The following is a 6,000-nucleotide window of genomic DNA, read 5'->3' on the forward strand; positions in this document are numbered from 1 at the left end:
ACTTGTCTCCCACAGACCAGGGGAGGGGGGAGATGTTTTCACACACAGTCTATATTACATGCATGTGCAGATGAAACTTTACTCACTCGCTCACCACTTGTGTGGCCCGGTTCCTAACAGAGCCTGATGGTTGGGGTCCCTTCCGGGATGAAATGTAAAATTTGTTACTACCGGTTCTGTGGGCGTGGCTTGGTGGTGGTGGGTAATGTGACTGGGTGGGCGTGGCCAACTTTTTTTTTTTTAAAAAACTTTTCAAAGCATTTTTTCTGCAAGTGCAAAAAAATGCTTTGAAAAGCCTCTGCCGATCAGGAACACAGCTGGGATTGTCAGAGCCTTTTCAAAGCATTTTTTAAAACCACCTCTTCCGCTGAAGAGGTTGCAGAAAAAAATGCTTTGAAAAGTCTCTCTGATGATCAGGCAACTCAGCTGGGATCGTCAGAGAGACTTTTAAAGCATTTTTTTCTGCAACCTCTTCCAGGGAAGAGGCTTTTTTTTATTTTTAAAAGCATTTTTTCGGTGGAAGAAGTTGTAGAAAAAATGCTTTTAAAAGTAAAAAAAAAAAAAGCCTCTGATGATCCTGCGACTCAGCTGGGCATGGTGGTGGTGGGGGGCGCAGGGATTCTTGCTACCGGTTCTCCGAACCACCGCCACCATCGGTACTGAATCGGGCGATCCGGTCCAAACTGGGATCCTTGGTGCCTTGGTGGCGCAGCAGACTAAAGCAGTGTTAAGTAACACCAGCTGCCTGAAATTACTGCAAGTTCAAATCTCACCAGACTCAAGGTTGACTCAGCCTTCCATCCTTTTGAGGTAGGTAAAATGAGGTTTGTGGGGGCAATAAGCTGACTTTGTATAAAAAAGAACACCGCTTAGGGGGGGCCAAAAGCCCTACTAAGCAGGTATATACAAAAGTATGAAGGCTATTGCTTAACGCATTGTAAGCCGCCCTGAGTCTCCGGAAAAGGATGGCATATAAATCGAACCAATAAATAAATAAATAAATAAATTTCACCTCTGGGTCTCTTGCTCTAGACATTTTGGCCTATGGCAGTGGTGGGTTGCTACCGGTTCGCCCTAGCGGCAGTGCCCACCCGCCCGGATGTCTATGCACATGTGTAGAAGCTTCTGCACGTGCACAGAAGCGTCGTGCGCACGCATGAGTGTGCGCGCGCGAACTGGTAGAGGCCCACTTGAATTGAAACCCACTACTGGCCTATGGCCCAGGGGTGAAAATCAGTTACCTTCCCTACCGGTTCGTAAATGTGTACGTGCCATTGTCCGCACATGCGCAAAGCCTTCTGCACATGCGTAAAGCCTTCTGTGCATGCACAGAGACTGAAAATCATCACAAAAAAGGGACGTCATGACATCCACATGGGTGGGCAGGGCTTCGCGAAGTCGGCCCTGCAAGATTGCGTGATCTGGATAGAACCGACTGAATTTCACCCTTGCTGTGGCCCATAATCCCAATCTCAATGAACATGGCCAATAATTGGGGATTGTATTGTAGATACGGTAGACAAGAACAATTAGATGGAGCTGAACTGTAAAGGACTAGCTGTTGGGATGAATTCTTATTTCCATATGTAAGAAGCTAGTTGTCAAGCTTGAACCACATTTTTGCTGTTGCAGCCATTATCGCTTCTCAGCTTGCCAATGAATTAGAGGGGAGGGAAGGGCGAGATGGAATGTGTGCTCCAGGCATCAGGAAGCCGAGCCATGAGAGCTAAGGACATTTCAACAGGTGTTTGCCAAAGATTTTTCTCATAGTAATATAAAGAGACTCAATTGGACAATGTGACCTGCTCTAATAGGGGGAGGGAGAACCCTATATTTTAATTATGTGGGTTTGTGTGGGTAATTTGCTAGATCTTGTTTTGCCCTCATTGGTGCTGAAATGATGTACTCAATAAAGTTTTGCATTCAGAGATTGGAACATCTCAACTGTGCTTGCTTTGGTTGGGTTCATCAGTTGGAAAGCTGACACTAAGTATGCTCAGATAATAGGCTGTTCTACTGCATATTGGATTTAAGTCTAAACATTTATGCTATTGATAGAAATGCTGCTTCAATCATAAGCTCATGATTATATAATGTAATATAATGTAAGAAGGTCAGATTTGCTTGACTGTGAGATGGGCGGCATATACATTTAATAAACAGTAATACACATTTCTAATTATGCATACAGATTACTTGCAAAAAATATACATGAAGTTAATGCAGGTACAATGTGCCTAATTTTTCCAATGTTTTATGGAATTCCTATCAACTGCTTAAACGATAATAGGTTTTAATTTATTTAATTTAATAGAAAGAATGGAGTAGGAAGAGTTTGGGAAGGAATTAATGAGCTCATCATTATATAAAATAAAGATGCGAAGCTTGCAGTTCCCCATATAGAGTGAACTACCACCTCTAGCAGATCCCATGGACCATGGTGACTAATGGTGGGAGTTGTCCAATAACATCTGAAGTGAAACTCAATTCCTAGTTATGGTCTGAAAGGCTTATGAAATGTTGTGACCATTTTAGTTGTTTCTCCTGGACCATATCTTTTGCCCATGAATGGAAGCCATGGCAAGGGCAATTGTATTCTAATTAACATCTCACACAATGGATGGAATCCAGAGGTCTTTTGTGTTTTTTTTCAAGCACATCAACTTGTCTACAATAGTGGATTTCTCTCTCTTGATTAATGGAAGGGGTGGCCTTCTGTGCAAAAAGATGGCAGTGTTACAAACATGCCCGGTTTATCCATGTTTTGTCCTGCCTTTTCTGGTATGGACAAAAGAATCTTATTTGGAGCATATTAATATTTATGTTGGAGCTTAGTTATGGTCTATTGCTTATTTTATTTCAGGTACCTGTTGAAAGCTTTCCACAAGTGGCCAAAATAAAGCAAAAAACTCGTGGACCATTAAAATGTAATATTTTGCCATGTGTATAATTTTTATATGTTCACCTTAGCATTACCAGATTTTGTCACTAGTCAATACTTTAATATTAAGACTATATTACCATATCTAGGACAACACGATCTGGACTGTAAAAATCCAAATGACCACTAAGTGCCAACAAAGAAATACTGTAGCCAAACTCTGTTTTTTTGTTTTTTTTTCCAGTCTAGATCTAGAAACCTGAATACTTAATGGAGGAAAGCAGCAGTGAAATGCTCCCGGTTTGGACCGGATCACCTGATCCGGTAGTGATGGAGTTGGGTGGTTCGGAGAACCGGTAGCAAAAATCCCTGCCCGCCACCCTATTGCCCAGCAGAGCCACGCAATTATCAGAGGTTTTTAAAAAAATTTTAAAAGCATTTTTTCTACAACCTCTTTGGCCGAAAAAATGCTTTTAAAAGTAAAAAAAAAAAGCCTCTGATGATCGCGCGGCTCAGCTGGGATCATCAGAGGCTTTTAAAAGCATTTTTTCTACAATCTCTTTGGCCAAAGAGGTTATAGAAAAAATGTTTTTAAAAGGGAAAAAAGCCTCTGGGTTCGGCAGAGGCTTTAAAAGCATTTTTTAAAAACCTCAGCCGAAGAGGTTGTAGAAAAAATGCTTTTAAAAGTAAAAAAAAAAAAAAAAAGATTGGCCATGCCCACTCAGTCATATTACCCTCCCCCCACCAAGCCATGCCCACAGAACCGGTAGTAACAAATTTTACATTTCACCACTGGAAGAAAACATCTTGCCCTATTCCAGAAAGCTGCCAGTTAGCATCATGTGAATGTATTGATTCATTCGGGCACAATCAGCTTGGGTCTATTTCAAAAATATGATGGCAAAATTAATAATCTACACACAACCATTAATGTACTTTTAGCTGCATATTTGGTATGATTAATCTATTTCGAAGAGACCATAAAATGAAGAATTTAAGGGGAAACTATTGACTCCCCCCCTTTTAAATTGCCAAAGTTGCCCCCATCAATATGAAGCTTCCTTTGCAACAATACTTCTTTCTTCCAGTTACAGCAGCTCTCTCCCACCTTCTGTTTAAACAAATGTATTAAACTGTAAACTGTAAACTGCAAGCTGTAAACAAATAGTCGGGGTCATGAAAACCAGGAAACGGTTTTGGTTGATTTATTATAAGGTATCACTTGTTTATATACCATTCACCTTTTTAAAGTCACTCAATTTGTTGATACTCTGTACAGTGTTCAGAATTATTATTCTTAAAAAAAAAAGCAAGGTTATAAAACAAGAAGCACAAACTAGAAAGACAAGCAGTGATCTTCTACATGTAGAAGATTTCACAACAGTAAAATCCCTGATCTAGGGAGCCTACATCCCACTTGGAGCTGGACCTTTTGAGGCTCGTTCAGAAGAAAACTGCTCAGTTCTCTGGAGGGAGAAGATGCTGTTCCAGGGGGCAGGTGTTGAAACAGGTCCACCTCTTAGATCACATCAGATCATCTTACTTAATGGATGGGACTTGGAGCAGGCCAACTTTTTTATCTACTGAACTGATGGAGAATTGGAAAATCGATACCTCCCTAGTTTCTAGCAATTCTAATTATAGAGCAGTTTCATTTGATTTAAATATTTAAAATGTGGTAAAGGTTGGGTTTGCAAAGGCATGATATTCTTTTGACATGTCAAAACTGCTGTCTTCTTTAATTTTGTTGTGTCATTTGTTCATAGTATGTCTAACACCACCCCCTCCCACACACATTAAACAAATCTCATACATTAAACAAATGACCCCAGGAACAATCTCTGAATTTCTATTTCTTAGACTGTACGTGAAACTATCTTAATTTGCATTTGCAAATTAATTTGCATTCCTGGAGCCTCACAAAAGGAAAAATGTCTACAATGATGAGTAGGCAATCTAATTCCAAATGTTTAGCTTAACGTTGGCCAAGATGAACAAGAAAATAGTTTATTTGTCAAGACTTTTTGTTGGGTTTGTTTATTTATTTATTTATTTTCATTACATTGCATAAAATGCTTGTTCTATTATAAGGAATCAGTTTGTTTGCAGTAATGGGGCCCAAAATAGAGAAAACAATCTGTAACAAAGTGGAATTGTTAAATATAAAAAATGCTTTGGATGTAACTTCATATAAAGTAATAGGTTTACTTCCAGGAATTATTAGAATACATTAATTACATTTTACCATAATGCTAGAGGTGGCGTTGCTTTAAACTCACCTCTTCACAGTAATTATAACAGAGAGAAAAATTGCAGCAAAGAATAAACTGTTGAGTCAAATATTTTAACAAAGAGATCAGATTTGCATATCGCAATGAACTAGTTTTTGTTAGCCTTCCAAGGTAGTCCAGATAAGCACCATAACCAGAATTATTAGCTCTTATCTTTTTCATAGTTATATTAATAAAATTTTGCAAGTCTGAAACTACCTCTCCCAATCCTCACTTTTACATTCCCAAAAACTAGGGGAGACACTTTCACCACCCCTCCTTCTTCAGTCAGATTTCATTAGACTGTTGTTTTCCTCCTGTCTTCCAAGGTTGTTCCCATACCATTAATTTCTTTAACCACAGCTTAAATCACAATTAAAGCCATGGAACTCAAGCTTCCTTTTGCTCAAGGGGCTCAGTGTAGGGTGCCTAGTCCTTATTTTGATAATGCTACACCTTTAAAGGGCTCCTTTACCCCCTCCTTTCTTCTAAAAAAATTGTAAAAAAGGGTTTGTGTGAACCTTTCGGCTTCACCTAATCCAGATGGGCTCTTGGCTAAACTACAAATCAAGCAAAACATATTATATCTTACTTTGTCCTAGACCAGTGTTTCTTTCACACCAGAGCAGAGATGGCCTTGAATGAAATATCCAGCAGCTCTTAAAGAAACAAGCATTTCTCAAACCTTAGAAAGGAGATAGGACAGGTAGTGGCTGTAACTTTGGGACGACATCATAGCTTTTAGGGTCTGCCTTAACTCTGAATGGATGCCAAGTGATTAGTCATAAGTTGAGAACTACTTATGGTATCAGGAAGAGGCTCAGGTTGACTCTCTCCTGACTCAATGGG

Source organism: Pantherophis guttatus, chromosome 1 (genome assembly GCF_059756535.1).
Source record: "Pantherophis guttatus breed Tessera chromosome 1, ASM5975653v1, whole genome shotgun sequence".
Taxonomy (NCBI): domain Eukaryota; kingdom Metazoa; phylum Chordata; class Lepidosauria; order Squamata; family Colubridae; genus Pantherophis; species Pantherophis guttatus.